Raw genomic sequence first — 23,105 nt, forward strand, 5'->3', positions numbered from 1 at the left:
CCCTTAAGAAGTTATATGTGAGTTGCCTTCTTGAACTGCTGCAGTCCATGTGGTGCAGCTATGCAATCATCATGAATGCCAAAAGGTTCATTACTCTCTCTGTAAATTGGTCAATTTGAGAGAAATTGGCTCAATCTTATTGGAGGAAGCTCCATTTTACACACCACACTCTAGCCACCTAGATAAGTTCAGTTCTGGAGAACAATTTTTGGTGGAGAGATGTAACTTTCAAATTATCAATCTGGCGACAAGCGTGGGAGAGTCAAAAGCCCAAAGTGTCTCGCAGAATAAATAAACAAACCACCAATACTTATCAAAGACTTGTAAATTCATTGCTCTCTGTTAAAGTATATTCAGATGCGATCTTATTTTCTTTTGCTTTCATATCAATAGTTTGATTCTTTAAGGATAAACCTTCAGTGAAAAGAAAAGGGGATGTTATGATATGATGACAAGTCCCTTTCAGGACTGTATCTTAAACTGCTGTCAGTCATTACCTCCTGGACTGAATGTGATGCATTCATCCCCTGGTACCCAGGTAGCCCCAGCAGCTCCAGAGCACAGTAATGGCCACTGCCAATCCGATTGGCTGGCAGCTCTCAAGGGTGGGGCTTCCTGCCTGTGAGGGCCTAACTGAAAGGCTTTCTAGGCTGCATCAGAAAACAGATAAAGGTCAACCACATTTCTGAGGGTCTGGTCTGAACATACATGGGAGCTGATTTCCTTCTTTTGAAGTACGTTGAAAAACCAGATGTATTTTTATGATAATCCTGATGCCATATTATTACAAAGAACAAAGAACAGTACAGCTAAGGAAACAGGCCCTTCGGCCCTCCAAGCCTGTGCCGCTCCTTGGTCCAACTAGACCAATCGTTTGTATCCCTCCATTCCCAGGCTGCTCATGTGACTATCCAGGTAAGTCTTAAATGATGTCAGCGTGTCTGCCTCCACCACCCTACTTGGCAGCGCATTCCAGGCCCCCACCACCCTCTGTGTAAAAAACATCCCTCTAATATCTGAGTTATACTTCGCCCCTCTCACCTTGAGCCCGTGACCCCTCGTGATCGTCACTTCTGATCTGGGAAAAAGCTTCCCACCGTTTACCCTATCTATCCCCTTCATAATCTTGTACACCTCTATTAGATCTCCCGTCATTCTCCGTCTTTCCAGGGAGAACAACCCCAGTTTACCCAATCTCTCCTCATAGCTAAGACCCTCCATACCAGGCAACATCCTGGTAAACCTTCTCTGTACTCTCTCTAACGCCTCCACGTCCTTCTGATAGTGCGGCGACCAGAACTGGACGCAGTACTCCAAATGTGGCCTAACCAGCGTTCTATACAGCTGCATCATCAGACTCCAGCTTTTATACTCTATACCCTGTCCTATAAAGACAAGCATACCATATGCCTTTTTCACCACCTTCTCCACCTGTGTTGCCACCTTCAAGGATTTGTGGACTTGCACACCTCGGTCCCTCTGTTTCTATATTCTTGATGACTCTGCCATTTATTGTATAACTCCTCCCTACATTATTTCTTCCAAAATGCATCACTTCGCATTTATCTGGATTAAATTCCATCTGTCACCTCTCCGCCCATTTTCCAGCCTATCTATATCCTGCTGTATTGCCCGACAATGCTCATCGCTATCCGCAAGTCCAGCCATCTTCGTGTCATCCGCAAACTTGCTGATAACACCAGTTACACCTTCTTCCAAATCATTTATATATATCATAAATAGCAGAGGTCCCAGTACAGAGCCCTGCAGAACACCACTGGTCACAGACCTCCAGCCGGAAAAAGACCCTTCGACCGCTACCCTCTGTCTCCTATGGCCAAGCCAGTTCTCCACCCATCTAGCCACTTCTCCTTGTATCCCATGAGCCTTAACCTTCTTAACCAACCTGCCATGTGGGACTTTGTCAAATGCCTTACTGAAATCCATATAGACAACATCCACGGCCCATCCTTCGTCAACTGTTTTTGTCACTTCCTCAAAAAACTCCACCAAATTTGTAAGGCACGACCTCCCTCTTACAAAACCATGCTGTCTGTCACTAATGAGATTGTTCTGTTCTAAATGCACATACATCCTGTCTCTAAGAATCCTCTCCAACAACTTCCCTACCACGGACGTCAAGCTCACTGGCGTATAATTTCCCGGGTTATCCCTGCTACCCTTCTTAAACAACGGGACCACATTCGCTATCCTCCAATCCTCAGGGACCTCACCCGTGTCCAAAGAAGCGACAAAGATTTCCGTCAGAGGCCCAGCAATTTCATCCCTCGTCTCCCTGAGCAGTCTAGGATAGATGCCATCAGGCCCTGGGGCTTTGTCAGTTTTAATGTTCCCTAAAAAACCTAACACTTACTCCCTTGTAATGGAGATTTTCTCTAACGGGTCAACACCTCCCTCCGAGACACTCCCGGTTAACATGTCCCTCTCCTTCGTGAATACCGATGCAAAGTATTCATTTAGGATCTCCCCTATTCCCTTGGGTTCTAAGCATAATTCCCCTCCTTTGTCCCTGAGAGGTCCGATTTTCTCCCTGACAACTCTTTTGTTCCTAACGTATGAATAGAATGCCCTAGGATTCTCCTTAATCCTGCCTGCCAAGAACATCTCGTGACCTCTTTTTGCCCTTCTAACTCCCTGTTTGAGTTCTTTCCTACTCTGTATTCCTCCAGAGCTCCATCTGTTTTCTGTTGCCTGGACTTAACGTACGCCTCTCTTTTCATTTTAATCAGATCCTCAATTTCCCTGGTTATCCACGGCTCTCGAATCCTACCTTTCCTATCGTTCCTTTTTACAGGCACATGCCTATCCTGCAGCCTTATCAACTGTTCCTTAAAAGACTCCCACATGCCAGACGCAGACTTACCCTCGAACATCCTCTCCCAATCAACGTCCACCAATTCCTGCCTAATTACTCACACTTCCTACCCAAGTACTCACACTAGTTTTTAATTCCAGATTTATTTAATTAACTGAACTTAAATTCCCCACCTACTACCATGGGATTTGAACTCTTGTCTTCAGCTCATTACAACAGGCCTTTGGATTACTCGTCCAACAACATAACCACTTTACTATTAGTCCCAGCAAATGAAAACAGATGCTGCTCCCAAAGGCAATGAACTTAAATCAACTATAGAAAAGGATAGCTCTATTATTACATATTTGGTTAGTCACAGATGCAGGTCATAGGTTGTCTGCATTTTCTACACTTCGCCAGAGTGGAGTGGAGGGCATGCCAGGGGCAACGCCAGGCATACCCAAAATTAGATGTCAACTGGTGAAGCTACAACACAGGACTGCCTGTGTGCCAATCAGCATAAGCAGCAAGTAATAGACAGAGCTAAGCGATTCCACAACCAATAGATCAGATCTAACCTCTGCAATTCTGCCACATTCAACCTTGAATGGTGGTGGACAATTAAACAACTCACTGGAGGAGGAGGCTCCACAAGCATCCCCATTCTCAATAATGGAAGAGCCCAGCACATCAATGCAAAAAATAAAGCTGAAGCATTTGTAACAACCTTCAGTCAGTAGTGCTGAGTGGATGATCCATGTCGGCCTCCTCCAGTGGTCCACAGTACAACAGATGTCAGTCTTCAGCCAATTTGATTCATTCCACGAGATACCAAGAAACAGCTGAAGGCACCGGATAATTCAAAAGACAATGGGCCCTGACAATATTGCGGCAATGGTGCTGAAGACTTGTGCTCCAGAACTTGCTGCGTTCCTAGCCAAGCTGTTCCAGTAGGGTTACAACACTGTCATCCACCCGACAATATGGAAAATTGTCCAGGTATGTCATATACACGAGAGTGCAGTCCTTTGATTACAAGTGAATAAATTGCTTAAAAACTGTACAGTGCTCTTAAAAATATATAAACAGTTTAAATTCTGAAACATCATAGCTGCCTGTTTAGAAATTATTATTCATAAACTTTATTTGAATTCTGCTTTTTATGTCATGAAACAGCTGTGCAAAGCCCAATTGACATTTAATTCAAATAAATAATGACAGGCATCAGGCTTTTGATATAATGCCATCTCCAGTGTAAGACATGATGATCCTTTATTTATAATAGTACAAAATACTTGCCAAGGACAGCAATCCTCAGGAATTCAAGGTGGTAAAACAATAAACAATGAAGTTTTTACTGAAGAGAATCTAAACTAATTTGAAATGCCTTGTAAAGGGTCACAGAGATGCTGTGCGGTTACTTTTTAATGATGCTTTGGACTGGGAATGATTTACATTGATGAATCCACAGAATCCGTACAGTGCAGAAAGAGGCCATTCGGCCCACTGGGTCTGTACCAACTCTCTGAAAGAGCATCACTGCTCTAAACCCACAGCTCTGTGCATCTACCATGGCTAATCCACCTAAGCTACACACCTCTGGACACTAAAGGGCAAGTTAGAATTGCCAGTCCACCTTACCTGCACATTTTTGGACTGAGGGGAAACCACGGTACCCAGAGGGAACCCACACAGACATGGGGAGAACATGCAAACTCCACACAGACAGTCACCCAAGGCTGGAATTGAACCCGGGACCCTGGTGCTGTGAGGTAGTAGTGCTAACCACTGTGCTACCCAGTGTAAAGTAAAACTTATTTCTTTCTTAAAGCTTAAGTAAAGCTTAATGCATCCCTTTCTTAATGAACAATTCTCGAACTGAAACCCTAAAGAACGATTTTCAGGATTGTTGATGACTGAAATGGTTTATGATGTGGCTTCTGACAAGTAGGACTTTGGGGCTTTGCTTTGGTCCTTTGATTCTCCAACTGTTGGGTGCACTGTAAAATTTAGGGCCTTCATTTATTTTGTTTCCACTGTTGGGTACGAGTATAGTTCTGTGCACAAGCTGCACTCCTGCATAAACCTGAGCATTTTTGCAATCTGAGGCATAGTATGGCCGGAATTCTCCAGCCATTCACGCCAGCAGGATTCTCGGGTCATGCTGGTGGCACATCCCTTGTCTCATGTTTCCCGGTGGCGAAGGATGGCTTCAATGGGAATTCCTATTGATAGTGGGAGGAACAGAAGATCCCACCACCAGTAAACAGCGCATCGCCTCCCGCCAGCGAGGAAAATGCTGAGAGGAGGCCAGAGAGTCTCTGATCTTGGGGTAAAGCAGAAAATTGTAAAGCACGACAACACTTGCCTATCAGCCAGATCCAGCTCCCAGGACTTTCATTGCACTGGTGATAGTGATCAGTCATAGAAAAGAGACGATAGTAATAAGTCAGTAGGCCTTAAGGGCTAAATGTTAGAGGGATAAAAATACTTAGAGGGTAAATATTGGTGTAGCTCAAGTAAATGTATGATATATATAGATAATATATAATACATATAGATAATATACCCTATGCAAATACTATAAATGGGTTTGGGAAAATTAAATGCTGTTGAATGAATTGTGGAGGTGGGAAATGGAGTCTTCAGACAGGTGAAGAGGCAGCACAAAATCTGAATTCTGATGAGTGAAATGAAGGCCTGCTTCCTGAGTTGAGAATGCAAGTTGCTCTATTTTGTATTTCACAGCAATTTTCAAGTATACTTGCCCTAAAGTAAGTTTCGTGAACTTGTATGTTTGTTGCTAAGTCATGCTAAACCCTGACACAAGTTTACCATTCTTTTGTTGCTTACATGTATCCAATTCCATTTCAAATGATGTTACAGTTTCAGTAAACACTTGTGGTAAAATTTTCCATGCTCAAATCATATGAAAAAGCTTTCTCTAGTAAAATTCCTGAGTCTCTGCCCCATTGCCATAAATTGTGAAAGTGTACAATTAATAATTTGCCAGGATATATTGGTGCCTTACAACACATTCTAGTAATATAAAGATTGAAATTGTTCTCCCTGGTATTTGTGATAAGACAAATTAACAAATGCATTGAAGTAGTCCATAGAGAAATTTCATATGAATTGCAGATGTATTTGTTACAACTAAAATAAATATTTGGCACATCATTGTATTCAAATTTATAACAGTGATTTAGGGTCGACTCTCCAACCTCATCTGCAGCCGGGATTCTCCCCTCCCGCTGAGATTTGGCTGAGTGCCAAATTGTCCATTCTTGCTGGCAGTAGAGGCGGGGCGTGAATGGCTGGAAAATTCTGGCCTTAATGCTTTCATTTTCTTTTATGTGATGTGAGCATTGCCGGCACTTACTGATCATCCCAATATTCCTTGTGTGAACAGCCTTCTTGAAATTCTGCAATCATACATTGTTATTAGGAAGGGAGTTCCAAGATTACAAGGTAGTTCTAAGTCAGGATGGCATGTGACTTGGGGGGGGGGAATTTGCAGGTGATGGTGCTCATGTGGTGGTCACCCTATTGTAGAAAGGATATTAAACTAGAAAGAGTGCAGAAAAGATTTACTAGGGTGCTATCGGGACTTGATGGTTTGAGTTATAAGGAAAAGCTGGATAGACTGGGACTTTTTTCCCCTAGAGCATAGGAGGCTGAGTGGTGATCTTATAGAGATCTATAAAATAACGAGGGGCACAGATCATCTAGATAGTCAATATCTTTTCCCAAAGGTAGCAGAGTCTAAAACTAGAGGGCATAGGTTTAAGGTGAGAGGGGAGAGATACAAAAGTGTCCAGAGGGGCAGTTTTTTCACACAGAGGGTGGTAAGTGTCTGGAACAAGCTGCCAGAGGTAGTAGTAGAGGCAGGTACAATTTTGTCTTTTAAAAAGCATATGGACAGTTACATGGGTACGATGAGTATAGAGGGATATGGGCCAAACGCAGGCAATTGGGACTAGCTTAGTGGTTAAAAAAAGGGGCGACATGGACAAGTTGGGCCAAAGGGCCTGTTTCCATGCTGTAAACCTGAATGACTCTGTTTGTGTTAGCTGCCCTTGTCCTTTTAGAGGCGGTGGAGGTCACAGGTTTGGAAGGTGCTGTTGAAGGAGGCATGCCAAGTTGCTGCAGTGCATCTTGTGAACGGTACACACTGTTGCTGCTGTGCACCAGTGGTGGAGGAAATTAATGTTTAAAGCAGTGATTGGGTTCATGATCAAATGGGCTACATTTTCCTGGATAATATTGACCTTCTTCAATGTTGCTGGAGATTAATTCATTTAGAAATTCCATCCCACTCCTGACTTGCACCTTGTAGATGGTGGACTGGCTTTGTGAGGGTCAACATTAGTTACTTGCCACAGAATTTTCCAACCTTTGACTTGCTCTTATAGCCACAGTGTTTATAATATAGAATCATTGAATGGTTACAGCATAGAAGAAAGCTATTCAGCCCACCATGTTTGTGGCAGCTCTCTGTAAGAGCAACTCAGCTAGTTCCATTCCCATACCTTTTTCCAAGTGCTGCAAATGTTTTCTCTTCAGACAACTATTCAGTTCTCTTCTGAAAGCTCCAATTTTCTTTTGAAAGGTCCATTGGATTCTCTGCTCAGGCAGTACACTTGCTGCATAAAAAATGTTTTCCTCATGTCACCTCTGGGTTTTTTTTTTGCCAATTACTTTGAATTAATGTCCTCTGATTCTCAACCCTTCTACCAATGTGAACAATTTCTCCCAATCTACTCTGTCCAGAACACCTCTATCAAATCTCTCAACCTTCTCTTTTCTAAAGAGGCAGCCCAGCTTCAGCAATTTACCAAATCTCATTCCTGGATCCCATTCTTGTAAATCTTTTCTGCATCCTCTTCAATGCCTTCACATCCTTCCTGAAGTGTGGGATTGAGAATTGGACAAAATGGACTGGATTTTGTGCAGGCTGCAAATGTCTTGTTGCCGGAGCCAAAATGGGAGCCTTCAGGCAGGCAACGGGATGCAGGGGGAGGCAGCTTCAGGGTGGTGGCCAATTAAAGGGCTAACTGTGGGACTGCTATCCCTATTAAAGATGGTGACCCGCCATCAAGAACTATATCCCCTATCAGAATTGTATCCTTTATTTTATATTGCATTTCATTATTCTTCCCACCAAAATGTAACTCTTCCCATTTTCTCTGAATTAAATTTCATTGGCCACTCGTTTGCCCATTCCAGCAGCCTGTCTATGGCATCTTGAAAACTATCATTATTCTCCTCACAGTTGACAATACTTAAATTTTTGTGTCAACATCCCCACTTCTGACCTTATGAAAGAGTGAAGGTTATTGATGCAGCAGCTGAAGATGGTTGAGCCTAGGATACCATCCTGAGTAACTCCTTAGCGATGTCCTGGTATTCCAGGGGTTTTTCCGAGATTGAATATTAACAAAACTCAGCTAATACAAAGACTCATGAAGTCAGTATCCTGGCTAAAGACGTATCTGTATTTGACTAACGATCGCTGGGAGAGATTTTGATTTGATTTATTATTGTCACATGTACTAGTATACAGTGAAAAGTATTGTTTCTTGCACGCTATACAGACAAAGCATATCATTCATAGAGAAGGAAACGAGAGAGTGCAGAATGTAGTATTACAGTCATAGCTAGCGTGTAGAGAAAGATCAACTTAATGCAAGGTAGGTCCATTCAAAAGTCTGATGGCAGCAGGGAAGAAGCTGTTCTCGAGTTGGTTGGTACATGACCTCAGACTTTTGTATCTTTTTCCCGACGGGAGAAGGTGGAAGAGAGAATGTCCGGGGTGCGTGGGGTCCTTAATTATGCTGGCTGCTTTGCCGAGGCATTGGGAAGTGTAGACAGTCAATGGATGGGAGGCTGGTTTGCATGATGGATTGGGCATTGGGCAGTCCAACACCTCTTTGAAGAGAAGGCCCTGAGCATTCCAATACCACTCTGAAGTTACAGTATGTCAGAAAGGACAATTATACATTTTCAAGTTCACTTTTCCAGCCTTCCCGTTAGTTATGAACCAGTCATCATTAGTACAAATCAATCATTGTTAACAGTTGTCATACACCTTAGCCAATGACATTTTAACCTTTGACATCATGGGATTTCATTGGTCCATAGAATCAGGATGCTTCTTCCCCGTGTCGCTTAGCAACCCCTGATGCTTAGCTGTAGAGTTCAATGGTACTGGTATCACCAACTCTCAATTATGTCAATAGTTGAGTCAGACTGTTGATATTCCCAAATCTGAGAAGCACTGTCTTATCAGTATAAATTGAACTACTCTATTGGGAACCCATATTGTCCGTAACTTATGCTGATAAGAATATACACATTCTGTGGTTCCATTGTTCCAAAGAATGTGGTTCGTCTCACTCAGACTTCATCCCATCATGCTCTGGAGCAGCTTGCCTTTGGCTAAAGTGTACAGATTACTTAAAAAATATATTTTAAAATCCAAAATACATGATTCAGAAATACTTGTGCAACCCTCTTACTTGTTTAAATTTCTTACTGTGATTATATGTGTCTTTGTGCAGACAGTACCCAGACAGTACCCCGTTTGTCTGTAAGTCTGATCTGGAGTCATTTCACTCGGTGCTAGTAATTTTATCAGTGTCTTAAATCCCTGATTATTTGAAATTTCTCTAACATCTGGGACTGAGATGATTGACTTCGGCAACAATCATCTTCCTTGTGCTAGGCATGACTCCAACCAGTGGAGAGTTTTCCCCTTGATCCCACTGATTCCAGTTTTGCTAGAGTACCTTGATGTCACACAGTCAAATGCAGCCTTGATGTCAAGGCAATCACTCTCGCCTCACTTCTTGAATGAAGTGCCACTTGATAGCACTGCTGATGACACCTTCCATGACTTTGCTGATGATTGAAAGGAGATGGAATCGGCTGGATTGGATTTGTCCTGCTTTTTTGCGGACGGGCATACCTGGGGAACTCTTCACATTGCAGGTTAGATGCCAGTGTTGTATTGGAACAATTTATTAGGGAAGAAGCTGGTTTTAAAGGACAAATGTTGAGTACCACAGCCAGGATTTTGTCAGGGCCCATAGTATTTGCTGTATCAAATTAGCTGAAGACTGGAATTTGTGATGGCCTCAGGATAAGACCATTATGGATCATCTACTCGGCACTTCTGGCTGAAGATGGCTGCAAATGCTTCGGTCCTGTGTCTTGTATTCACACACATGTTGGCCTCCCCCATTAATGAGTTTTTTTTTATTCATGGGACAGCATTTATTGCCCATCCGTAGTTGCCCTTGAGAAGGTGGTGGTGAGCTGTCTTCTTGAATCGCTGCAGTCCACGTGCTGTGGGTTGACCCACAATGTAATGAAATTCCAGGATTTTGACCCAGCTAGTACGAAGAAACAGCAATACATTTCCAAATCAGGATGGTGAGTGGCTTGGAGGGAAACTTGCAGGTAATGGTGTCCCCATGTACCTGCTGCCCATGTCCCTCTAGATGGAAGTGGTTGTAGGTTTGGAAGGTGCTGTCTAAGGTTCTTTGGTGAATTTTCTGCAGCGAATATTGTAGATAGTACACACTGTTGCTATTGAGCATCGGTGGTGAAGGGAGTGGATGTTTGTGGAGTCTCCTCCAATGAGTTGTTTAATTGTCCACCCCCTCCGTTCACAACTGAAAGTAACATGGCTAAAGAGCTTTGATCTGATCTGCTGGTGTGGGATCACTTTGCTCTGTCTATTGCATGCTGCATCTGCTGTTTAGCATATGTGTCGACCTCTTTTGTAGTTTTCTCAGGTTGGTTCCTTATTTTTAGGTGTATTTGGTGCTTTTCCTGGCATGCTGTCCACCAGAGTTGATTCCTTGGCATGAAAGTGATTGTAGAGTGAGGGATATCCAGGACTATGAGGTTACAGATTTTAGTTGAATACAATTGGCTGTTGCTGGTAGTCGTGGCTCACAATGCCTTATGGGCATTGTGTTGCTAGAACCGTCCTTAATCTACACCATTTGGCATGGTGGTAGTGCCATACAATATGATGGAGGGTATGCTCAGTGTGTTGACGGGATTTTGTCCCCACAAAGAATATGCGGTGGCCACTCAAACTCCGACTATCATCAATAAAAGCATCTCAGGCAGATAGATAAATAAGTAGGTTTTTCCCTCGTGTTGGTTTTCTCATCACCCTTTAGGTCTCAGCAAGTTTGGTCAGTAGTGGTGCTACCAAGCCACTTTTGTTGATGAACATTGGAGTTCCCAAACCACAGTACATTCTGTATCCTTGCTACTCCCAGTGCTTTTTGCAAGTTGCGTTCAAAATGGAGGAGTACTGCTTCATCACCTGAAGGTGAGCAATTGGTATTAATCAGCAGGAGGCTTCCTTGTCCATGTTTGACCTGATGTCATGAGACTTCATGTGATCCAGAGTCAATGTTGAGGACTTGAAGGGCAACTCCTTCTTGACTGTAATCTATTGTGCCGCCAGCTCTGGTGGATCTGTCCTCCCAGTGGATAAAATATACCCTGGAATTGTGATGGAGGAGTTTGGAATATTTATTGTCTGTAAGGTATGATTTGGAGAGTAAAATCACGTCAGGTTGTTGTTTGACCAGTCTGTTAAGCAAGCTCTCCCAATTTTGGCACAAGCCCCAAATGTTAGTGAGGGGGGCTTTGCAAAGTTGACTGGGCAAAGTATGCTTTCTGCTTTTGGTGTCGAGGTTGATATTTGTTGGGCCATCTGTTTTATTCTTTTTTGAGTTTCCTGTAGCTGTTTGATTTGACTGAGAAACTTGCTGGACTATTTAAGAGTCAATCACAATAATGTGCATTAGAAGTCATACGTAGACCAAACCAGGTAAAAATTTCCAATTTTCCTCCCTAAAGGACATGAGTGAACCGGGTGGGGTTTTAAGACAATCCGGTAGTTTCATTAGTGACAATAGCTTGACTTCTTTATCTCTGGACTCCTGTTATGAAAATATCAATGTCATATTGTAAAGGCTGAGGCTGTGGGAAGTATTGCATCGACTAAGCTTAACTTCCAATACCGTTTCCAGAACATGCAATTACTACTGTGGTTAATCAAAATGTAAAACACTGTAATAATGCGCAGAGCTACTTCTGAATAATAATTTCAAAGTGTTTCAATTCAGCAGTGATCTGCATAAATGGGTGAAGTCTTCAGCTGTAGCTACAGGATGATTAAGTGTTTTGAGACAACAAATGTCGCTTGAGTGTTACCAGACAATGATAGTCGAAGAACTGAGTTGGCAGCCATCCATTCATCATACGTAAAAAGAGACTGAGGCAATGATTTGGTATTTTCCTCCAGTGGGATCTTTCAGACACACTGAAGTCAATGGTCATTTGCATTGCCTGATATTCAATTGCATTTCCATCGCTGAATGACTCCACTATCAACATCCTGGGGGTTACCATATAAATACTGTGGCTACAAGAGCAGGTCAGAGGCTAGGAAATCTGTGAAGAATTACTCACTTCCTGACACCCCAAAGCTTGTCTACCAAATACAAGGCACAGGTCAGGAGTGTGATGGAATACTCCCTACTTGCCTGTCTGAGTGCAACTCCAGCAACACTTCAAGAAGCTTGACAGCATCCAGAACAAAGTAATGCACTTGGTTGCACCCCTTCTACTACATTAAACATTCATTCCCTCTACCACTGACACACAGTGACAGCAGTGTGTACCATCTACAACATGCATTGTGGCTACTAATGAAGGCTCCTTCAACAGCACCTTCCACACCTGCAATCTCCACCATTTAGAAGGACAAAGGCATTGGATGTGTGGGAACACCAAAACCTGCAAGTTCCCCTTCAAATCACACAGCATCCTGACCTGGGATTATATCACCATTCCTTCACTGTCACTGGTCAAAATCATGGACCTCCCTTCCCTACAGCACTGTGGGTCTTCCTACAACACATGGACTGCAGCAGTGCAAAAAGTGGCTCAGCAGCATCTTCTCAAGAGCAACTAGGGACAGTTAAATAAATGCTGGCCCCGTCAGCAACAGCCACATCCCATTAATGAATAAAACAAAATATGTAAAGACCTGGTGTCTGTCTAGACAGTTAAGTGTTCGGAGTTTGATCTTATTCTGGCTGTGGATCTGGACAATGTCTCTTGTGTTGCAAGTGCGCTATCTAGTGGAGCACTCAGAAACTGGGGTAATAATTTAATTTAGTGTTACTATTGCTATCTAGGAACGAAAGGGCTGGATTTTCTGCCAGTTGCCAAGACCCAATGTCAAGCCTATATGGAAGGGAGTGGGGTTCTCATGTCCATCCACATCATCTACATGCACTCTGGGGTTAGGGGGAAGGGCTGTCTTGGAGGGCTGTAATTGGAGGGACCCTTGGTTGCCGGCATTAGAGTAATTAAATAATAACCTAAATGAGCTTTGGGCTTTGAGGGGAAACCCTTCCACAGCAGTGACAAACAAGGCTACAATCTTTAATCACCTCAACTTCACATTTAGTAGTGGTAGAGAGGTGGGGCGGGGGGGGGGGGGGGGGAATTGGGGGGGGGGGGCATAACACGTCCAACCTCAGCTCCAAGAGGCTGGGAAAAATCAACACAAAATATCTGAACAGAACCCAAATAATTTCTGATTGCTATAGTTAATTTTGGAGAAAGGGTGTATAAATAACTGCATAGACTTAGATCTTGCAGCAAAGTTGAAGTGACTTGGTGGCTGCTGCAGGCAAAAAGAGTCAAAGGATGAGAGTTTCTGGCCGCACTCGCCCCAAGGTAAGAAGATTCCACCCAAGGTCAACGGATCTTTGCATGGTCCCTGTCCTGCCCACTACAATTCCCATGGCGGGCAGGACGGTAAAATTCTGGTCAAAATCTCAGTAGCAGTACAGAGGTTATTTGGAGCTTGCTGGGTGAGTTCAGTTGGCAATGGGGATGGGCTGATGCTTCTCTGCCACTTTGCTGGGTAGAATTGGCAGGTGGAGTGGGAGTGAAAGGTATAGTGAGGGATACAAAAAAATGGGTAACTATAGACCAGTTAGTTTAACATCTGGCATTGGGAAAATGTTAGAGTCCACTATAAAAGATGGAATAATAACAGAGCATTTAGAAATACAGAACACAATCAAGCAGAGTCAACATGGCTTCATGAAGGGGAAATCATGCCTGACAAATTATTAGAATTCTTTGAGGTGGTACCAAGCAATATAAATAAAGGGGAATCCCCCAGTAGATGTAATATACTTTGATTTCCAAAAAGCATCCGATAAGGTACTGCACAAAAGGTTACATAATGAGGTCAGAGCCCATAGTGTTGGCTAACTGATAGAACACAAGAGTTGTGATGAGAGGGGCATTTTCAGGTTGGCAACCTGTAACTAATGGAGTACCATAATGCTCAGTGCCGGGGCCACAATTATTTACAAAATATATTAATAACTTGGACAAGGGAAGTGAATGTACAAAATATATTAATAACTTGGACAAGGGAAGTGTATGTACAAAAATAGGTAAAAAGACAAGTGGTGTGGATGACACAAAGGTTGGAATTCCCTTGGCTGGGATTCTCCTGTCCCGCTGCAGTGAATTGGCTGAGCAATAAATTCTCCACTGTAGGAACTTCATAATGCTTTGTAATGTTTTTATCCTTCATATGAGCCTCTGCATTTGCGATGCATCATGGTATGTATTGTAACTAATATGTATAATTTCAAATTCAGTTATGTAGATCTCATAGAATACATACAGTACAGAAGGAGGCCAATCGGCCCATCAAGTCTGCACCGACCACAATCCCACCCAGGCCCTATCCCTGTAACCCCGCACATTTACCCTACAAATCCCCCTGACACTAAGGGTCAATTTCACATGGCCAATCAACCTAACCCGCACATCTTTGGACCACTTGGAGGAAACCCATGCAGACACAGGGAGAGTATACAAACTCCACACAGACAGTGACCCAAGGCTGGAATTGAACCCGGGTCCCTGGCGCTGTGGGGCAGCAGTGCTAACCACTGTGCCATCGTGCCACCCCTTAGTATAAGTGAGAATATGATAGCAAAGTCCCAACTGAATCCTTTCCACAAGATTTTATTGGCATATCGGGGACTCAATATCCAGCATGCTCATTATTTGAAAGATGGAGCAGCATCCTTCCCTCGCCAATTTCAAATAATGCTCATTTGTTAATGTTCAAACACAAACTTTATGATAAGCTTAGCCCAGACCTTATTGGAAGGTTCAAAAGAATACAGTAGGAATGTGGAACTGATTTCCCAACCACTTCCATCCTGTTAACATCTTAAATCAGGGTGGAGGAAAATCAGCCCCAGTGTGTCCTGATTTTGAGAATGATTTTAAGATCTTGTAACTGCGGTATACTGATCACAAATGCTGAAAATCCATGAAGAGCATTGGCAGCTCCAAATTGCAAAATGGATGCAAGTGAACCATTAAACTAGAGTCACTCATGGCTGAAGCAATGAGGAATACAGCCAAGTTATTTGGTGTGGATATCTTAACGTGCTGAAACTAGTGTGTTCTTCAAAACCTGGCAGAAATATTAACATGCATGAATGCATGGTTAGAAGTGCAGACACAAAAATGAGAAAGGAGTTCTAAACATGATGCAATTACCTAAAGTCAGGGAGAAACTGGGATAAACTGATTGCAGCTTGGTGCAAACAGTCCAAAAGTTTATTTGTCAGCAGGTTTGTGTGCAGCTGAGCTCAAATGTCCAAATATGAAGTAATCAGTAAGACTACTTCACCCTTTCTTCCAACATTAGTATGCCTCAAGTTACAAGGAAGGTCAGAGGCATTTGAATCTTCATAATGTCAATGAACGTGCATCATAGAAGATTACTTATTTTTCACTTTCTAATCCGCACAGGATTCAAACTTTATGCAGTCAATAACTGTTCCATGTATTTCTTTTATCGAGACTTCTTGGGGCAAATTTCCAACCACCTGAGCATAATAATAATCTGTATTAAGAAATACAGGCCATTGCAGGAGGTACAGTCAGGTGGTATATTCCAAAGAAACTATGGAGGAAGTTCATGTGCAGGGCTATCCTGGAGCAAAATGGCAGCATTCATGTGCTCTGCCCGCCAGATGATTAGGTGGGGCTCACTTGGGCATCAGGCAGCTGGCGTGCATTTGAATGTTCTCTGATTTTGTTCTAAAATAGCATCACTTTTTGGTGTTTTCTGGTGTCTACCATCTGACTGCACCTGAAATGTAAACTAATGTAAATGAATGTCAGAGGCCTCTGCACATACAATAGCACCAACTGCAATTCAATGACAAAAACCTGGCATGACCGATTCTAGATACACTGTTTTAGTGCTATTTGTCTTAAAGGATGGGTCAATATTGCCAAGACAGGACTTTAGAACCATTGAACCCTACAGTGCAGAAGGAGGCCATTTTGCCCATCGAGTCTGCACCGACCACAATCCTACCCAGACTCTATCCCCATAACCCTATGTATTTACCCTAGCTAGTCCCCCTGACACTAAGGGGCAATTTAGCATGGCCAATCAACCTAACTCACACATCTTCTGACTATGGGAGGAAACCGGAGCACCTGGAGGAAACCCACGTAGACACGGGGAGAATGTACAAACTCCACACGGACAGTGACCCGAGGCCGGAATCGAACCCGAGTCCCCGATGCTGTGAGGCAGCCGTGCTAACCATTGTGCCACCATGCCACTTTAATTTTGATATTTTGAACAAAATACAGTTTTGGTGCTTCTGCCTTTTTGCAGAATGCTGTTTGTCTTTTGCACTCAATGACGTTCAGTACTATGCCGTTCCCCAAACTCTCAGCCTTTTGTGACAATTGCTAATTTGTAGACAGATGATGGTAAACAACCAGAATCCCTTTTTACAGCTTTTTGCAGTACTTCCCCTCAACTTTTTCTGAGCTATAAATATCTGTTTCTCTGTTGCATAGTTGAGATCCTTCTTGCTCCATGTCGGTTGGAATAAAAAGTGAAACCTTAAAGTCAATATGGTGCCACCTTCCTAATCCAGCAACATCTGTCTTCATACCCAAATGTTCTCCCTGTTTCTCCATTAGCCATGATCTGATTGAAAGGTGAGCAGGCTCGAAGGACTCAATTTGTCTGCTTCTGCTCCAGTTTCCTATGTCCCTATGTTAGTACCACAGTGCCAGCTCCCTCCAAGGAAGATTATGGTGCACCTGAACTGCTGATTAGCAAATGACACAAGCTTTAAGAAAAGTTGAAGCCAACCAGCAGGCAATTCATAGCTTCGCAAACACATACATTTTTTATTAAATCACCATTCTTCAGCAGAAAGTGTACGTTACCCAATTATCTGCAACATCTTGGGTGGGATTTTAGGGCCTCGCTTGTCCTGAAACTGTAAAATCCCACCTGAGATCAACGGACCTTTCCATTGTCCGCCCCTTGCCCTCTCCAATTCCCGTGGTGGGCGGGACAGTAAAATTCCAGCCATTATGTTTTTCTAAGGAGTTTTCATTTTGCCTATCCCATTGATTCTTCTGGGGCTTTAAAGCCCAGATTATGTCCCGACATTCCATCGCATTCCTGACTGGTGTTATATATATATGGTGGAGAAGCATTGTGAAGTCAGGAAATGAGCCATGCACCACTAACCTGCTCCAGTGACTGTGGCAAACATATGGATGATCCAGTTGAATTTCTGATAAATGGCAATCCCGCCCCCCCCCCCCCCCCCACCCACCCCCCCCCCCACCCGCCCCCCCCCCCCCCCCCCCCGCCCCCCCCCCCCCCCCCCCCCCCCCCCGCCCCCGCCCCCACACACACACACACACAGGATGTAGATGCTGGATACTACATAATGCTATTGAAAGTGAAGGAGAGTTGATTAAACTCTCTCTTGTTGGAGATCATTATTATGTGGCATGAATATTATTGCTTTCCAACTGGATGTTATTCAAGTCTTGATATATTCGGGTATGAGCTGCTTCATTATCTGAAAGGTTATTAATGGAACTAAAAACTCCATTAATCATTGAACAGCCCTGCTTCTTCTGACTTTATGGTAGAGAGAAAACCATTGGGGATAGTTGGACCTTGAACATGGTTGTGAGAAATTCCTGCAGCAGTGTCCCAGGGCTGGTACCACAACCATCATTTGTATTAGGTATGACTGCAAGAAATTGAGAATTTTCCCCTAATCCCAATTGCCCTCAGGTTTACTAGGGTTCCTTGGTTCCACATTCAGTTGTATTCTGCTTTGTTGTCAAGAGCAAGGAAGGACAGGGATTTGCAAATGGCATAAGGGAGATGAAGACTGGCATTGCAGAACAAGTAAGAGAGATCAGGATAGGGAACCGAAAGGGAGAAGGAGGAAATTAAGAAAAGAATTGAAGACAGGATGAGGAAGATTGAAGTGCTAGAAGATACAAGGACTGTGGGACAAGAGATGAAAGAAATGAGAGTAGGGATTACAGAAGGAATAATAGAGATGATGAAAAGAACACTGAAGGAGGTAAACATCATGGTTCATAGTTAGTTTTTCTTCTCAGGGTGGTTACTTTTGTAAACCATGCAGCACTTCAGGGACGAAGAGACAGAAGAGAGCACAGAACATCAGCAGTCTGTGTTATTATGTTCCTATGTTCAGTATAACATTGTTTTTTATTCTTTGCCTGCTGCTTGGTAATGTGTGCTGACAGTACTTTTCTGGGCCTATATTGCAGAGAAATGTTATTAGTTCATGTCTGCTGCAGTCATTGCTTCAGAACAGGTAATTGCATTTTGATGTCCCATCTCAGAAACATTGGAAAAGTCTGAGGATGATGTGAATTGACAGGTGATGAGTGTTTCATGCTCCCAAGGGGGTTGAGTGTCTGTTTTCATCCCACTTGGCTTGAATGTAAAATTGTGTGTATTGTATTAGTCTGGGCCGTTTTGCTATGGCCTGTAGAGAGTGTCTAGTTGTTTTAAAATCCAGCCAGAAAAATAAAAACTGTATCTTTGAAAAACACATCCTTATAACTAGTATTAGGGAATTGTGAAATCTAGATTCAGTACTATGCTCATTATTCAGACATAGTGGGATCAGGTAGCAAAAAGCAGTGATCATTAATGGTGAAATATGATGGCTCAGCAGCTCTGGTGTTTCTGGTCACAATTGAGTGTCTCAAAACTATTCTATGAAGAGAAATGGACTGATATCTCCACTAAGGTTATATCAATAAGGCAACATAATTTAGCCAGGTGGGGAAGGAGAATTGGGCATGGTGTTATTTCATTGAACTTTGGCTGATTTGTTTCTCCTACTGTCTAGTCTACAGGCATTGAGGTCAATTCCAATGCCCTAATACCTATCTCAGCACAGAATACGGAAGGGGAGATTTGGAACCGCCTCTTCCAAACAATGATTGCAGCTAGGTCATTTGAAAAGTTCAAAACTTGAAGACTAATATGTTTTCATTAGGGGGGAATGTTAAGGGTTATGGAATAGGGCATGTAAATTGACACATCAGCCATGATCTAATAAAATGACAGATACGGCTTGAAGGGTTGAGTGGTCTGCTCTGTTGCTATGTTTCAGACCAAGGATTGAATCTAAGACTGTCACAGACTGTATGCTTCCATACCATGCTATTGTAGTTTCAAATTTCTCATGTGAGGAAGTAGTCATACATTGGTATTGGCCCCTTGTGTGAGGTACAGAGAGCAAGAATAGAGAGGCAAAATTTGGGTCGGGGGTGCATAGAACCCTGACTTCTAAAAGAATATTTAGATGTAACATGCGCTGAAATTATGCTTTTACTGTCAATGTCTTGTGTCAATTGTGCTTGCGCTGCTCTTTCGCAAAGCACTGTTTACAGCTGCCATGAATTTTGAGCCTTATGTGAAAGAAATGAAATGGAAGCAGCACAGGAGTTCAAAGCTGTTTCACAATGACTGTAATAGAGATAGAGTTAGTTTGAGTAGTCAGAATGGAAATGGAAAAGAAGAAAGATGAAGGAAGCAAGCATTCCCTGGCTGATAAGATTCCGATGGAGGACAAAGACATATCGGTTATGACAAAAACCCTCCTCCTTTATCTCGACTGCTCGAAATAGTTTGCAACGTACTAAAAGTCAGAAGTGCAATGATCTCAGGGTCCTTTTATCATCAATGACTAAGAAATGCTGAAATGCACCCGGGGGCCTCAGGATGTGCCATTCATTGTGTTGACATTTTTTTTTTCCCTTTTCTGTAGTGCAGCTGTGAAATGTAATATCATCATTATAAGAAAATGTCAAACAATAACTCAGTGGCTATGTCTAAGTTTCAGGTTTTGTGTTGATTACTGATCAAGGTATTTGGGTTCTCTTTCCAATGGATGTGGGTCTTTTTTCAACTTCTCTTTCAAAATGATCTGACAGCTGTTCACCAAAGTTATTCTGCACTGCATGATTCGAGGTTTATTTACAAACAATTGTTTCAAGCTACAAGTAATATTAACTGCCATTTTTGTGCCTTCATTTTACTCAGCACAGGAATGAGGCATTTTACTCATATTCTCTGCCCTTGCGCATTTCCCAGCTAGAAGGGGCATGAGGGAGAGGCAATCTAGCCCAAAACCACTTCTGGTATAGCTCTTAATCCAGCCAGCAGAAGACATGTATGTTATAAATAGTGACAACTGCCGTTAGAGCTACTATTATAAGTTACCAACTAGGGGATGCCAGGAATAATGTTATACTGCTCATATGTTAAGTTAATTATTATGCTGCCATCAAAATAGTTCTGAAATTTAATGACCTGAAATGTTGGGTGAAATCTCCTGGTTCTGCCAGCAGCGGGAAACTTGGCAGGAGGAGCAACTTAATTTGGAATGAGGCCAAAAATTCAGTTTCCCGACGTCAGAATGAACTTTAGGAACTTTGTTTCCGGGACTTTAAAGGCGGGTTAAAAGCAGGTCAAGCTTCCCGAAGAACAATGTCGGGCAGCCCTTTAGCATCCATTAGCAAATTATTAAAAGATCACCTCGCCGGAATGCAGTTCCCCCGCCAGATTAAGTTCCCTAATCAGAGATTAGAAATTTTACCATTCTGTATAATGGCATGCAGCTGGAGCGCTTCACTTCTTTCATGACTTTGAGGTCAGTAAACATTGCATTCACCTTCTTCGGGATACACCCGTAACTTGACTCATATTTGGGCACCGCAAGCAAAGGTTGCATGAAGGCTGGAAATGGAAGGCAATTGAAGGGAGTCAGGGTGGAGCGGAGGTTGGATGGGGCACAGGTAATGGTTGGAGGTTTTGGGGGGGGTGGGGGCGTGAAGAGTGTCTGAGGAAAGTGGGTGGAGACTGTCTGGGGAGGTTGAGGGGGGTGGAGACTTTGAGACTGTCCATGGAAGTGAGGGAGAGGTGTGGTGAGAGAGTGTCCAGGGAAGTGGTGAGAGTCTCTGGGGAAGGAGTGGAGAGAGACGGAAAGAGTGTCCAAGGTGGGGGGTGGATGCAGCAAGGTGTGAGGGTGCAGTGACATTAGATGGAAGAAAGAACCTTTCTTCTTGGGTCTGGGGGTTCTGGGGAAAGAGGATTTAATGGGCAAGGATGGTCGGGGTGAGTGCGCCCTAGAGGGTGAATTTGGTGCTGTAGACAATGGGATCCTGAGGACTGAACTCAGGTACTGAACAGAGGAGGGAACAGTCACAGTCAGAGTGGGGAGTGGGATGCAGTAAGTTGGCAGGTTCATGGTGATAGTCTGCTAGGTGAAGGTTCATCACAGGAGTGTCAAGATAATGGGAGGGGGCGGAGCCAGGGTTACAGAGGGCATGGTGATGATAATGGGTGTTGGCTCTGAGGGGAGGGAAGGTATCTGAAAATGGCGAGTAATAGGATCCAGGAAAATAGGGGCAGGTTTAAGGGTGACAGAGGGGAGAGGAATGGTGGTATTGGGAGGGTCAAGGGTGATGGGGAGAAGTTGGTGGGTAACAGGGGGAGTGTAGAAGGTGGTGGAGTGAGTTTGAAAGCAAATATGCACAATGTTTTTATTCTGACCTGGAGAACACAGTTAGTCAGTGAGCACGATCCCTCAAAGAGGGAGGAAGGTCTTTTTGGGTGGGGGGAGTTCAAGGTCAGCACAATTGATTGACGGAAGAGAATAATCTTGAGGCAACATTTTGCTCTCTTCATGGTGAAACCCACATGGCAGCAGGATTGTTCCTAACTCATGGGTCTCATAATATCGAGATCCCACCAAGCTACAGAGCTGCCTTTCATTCTGTGTGATTTGTTATTTGTTGCTGTCAAAGGCAAGGATGAAGGAAGGAAGTTGAGTGCCTCAAAGTGGAACGGCTGATGAAGCCAAGCCAACACATGACTCTAATCTCCATCCTCATGGCTGTGTGGTCATGCTTGACAAGTGCTCATGTGGTTAGTTTATCTCTATAGGATCTCAAGGGTAGTGAAAGAAAGTGGGAATGTCTCAGAGGGAGGCTTCTCGAACATGGCTCCCATGACTCTAGTCAAAGAACAATTTTTCTATGCACAATCATGTATGAACAGGAGGAACACTCATCTCTGGTCCTCCAGCATGTCCATCACCTGGAAGGAGTGGGGTGGGGATGCCATGTCTTGATGGAGACCAGGCACCCAACTTAGCACTGGCTTGCTGACTTTGAGGTGGAGGAAAACCAGTAAAGGAAATGGTCACTGAATGCATTGAAGTAATAAGTTTACAGATCCACTGACATGTCGAAGGCAATGGATACTGCTCCAGCAATACTACGGAAAACTTATGCTCCAGAACAATCCGCACCCCTAACCAAGCTGTTCCAGTACAGTTACAATACTGGCATCTACCCGGCAATGTGAAAAATTGCCCAGGTATGTCCTGTACACAAAAAGCAAGAAAAGTCTAACCCAGCCAATTACTACTCCATCAGGCTATTCTCAATCTTAGTAGAGTGAAGAAAGAGGTCATTAACAATGCTAATATGTAGCACTTGCTTAGCAAATAACTTGCTCAGTTTGGGTTCTGCCACGGCTACTCAACTTCTGACTTCATTAAGACTTAGTTCAAACATTGTCAAAAGAACTGAACTCCAGAGGTAAGGTGAGAGTGACTGCACTTGACATTAATGTGGCATTTGACTGATTGTGGCATGAAGGAGCCCTAGTAAAACTAAAGTCAATGAAAATCAGGGGAAAATTCTCCACTGGTTGGACTCACTTAGTTGTACCTAGCACAAAGAAAGATGGTTGTGGTGGATGGAGGTCAATAATCTCAGCTCCGTGACATCATTGTAGGAGTCC

At 43.3% G+C, this 23,105-nt stretch overlaps 1 protein-coding gene across 1 annotated transcript in view; it reads left to right on the top strand.

Moving 5' to 3' along the window:
- rspo3 (R-spondin 3) overlaps positions 1-23,105 on the top strand; it is a 79,652-nt gene that overhangs the window by 53,982 nt on the left and 2,565 nt on the right. The window lies entirely within an intron of this gene.

Source organism: Mustelus asterias, chromosome 5 (assembly GCF_964213995.1).
Source record: "Mustelus asterias chromosome 5, sMusAst1.hap1.1, whole genome shotgun sequence".
NCBI lineage: Eukaryota > Metazoa > Chordata > Chondrichthyes > Carcharhiniformes > Triakidae > Mustelus > Mustelus asterias.